The following is a 788-nucleotide window of genomic DNA, read 5'->3' as shown; positions in this document are numbered from 1 at the left end:
TAGGAACCACTAGTAAACCTGCAGATTTAGTATCTGTGAGTTTATGATTCCGTCTTCTAAATCTCTGAATCACGCAGCCAAAAATCGGATTTCTACTTGCAAATTGCGATTTTTATTCACCGATGCTAATTCGAAAGAAAAGAAAGAACAGAACTACAGAAAGTTCTGCATCTAAAAGTCCTATAAAAACCTATGAATCTTTAAATTAAAGCCTATAACATAAAAACATTAGAAATTTGAATTAAATTACTGCAAATCACATACATACACGTACAACTCACACATTTAGAAGTGTGAATTAACCACAAATTAGCAAGTAAGAACTGCAAATTTAGGACTACAAACACAGATTTACACAAACCAATTAGTATTTATAAAAGCAGATCATAATGTAGAACTACCAATCACAAATCTATTAGCATGAATCACAATTTACGACTACAAATCACAAATTTACCTTTACGAATCACAAATGAACAAGTACAGCACTGCAAAAACGATCTAGAAATAAGTAAAAATGTCTTAAATTAAGTGTATTCACCCTTAATTTGAGCAGGTAAATGAGATAGTTTGCCAATGGAGTATTTTTACTCTTAAAATAAGATAATTAGATTAAATGCACTTGAAATAAGACAATGTAATTGTGTTTTCTTATTCTAAGTGTAAATTATCTTGTTCCATTGGCAAAATGTCTCTTTTACCTCCTCAATCCAAGAACAAATGCACTTATTTTAAGAAAGAATGATCTAGATTTAGATTTTTTGCAGTCTGAGAACGATTCACAATGA

The sequence above is a fragment of the Cyprinodon variegatus genome, unplaced genomic scaffold, assembly GCF_000732505.1.
Source record: "Cyprinodon variegatus isolate N-32 unplaced genomic scaffold, C_variegatus-1.0 Scaffold750, whole genome shotgun sequence".
Classification (NCBI taxonomy): Eukaryota; Metazoa; Chordata; class Actinopteri; order Cyprinodontiformes; family Cyprinodontidae; genus Cyprinodon; species Cyprinodon variegatus.
Note: the sequence above shows the minus strand (reverse complement) of the source record.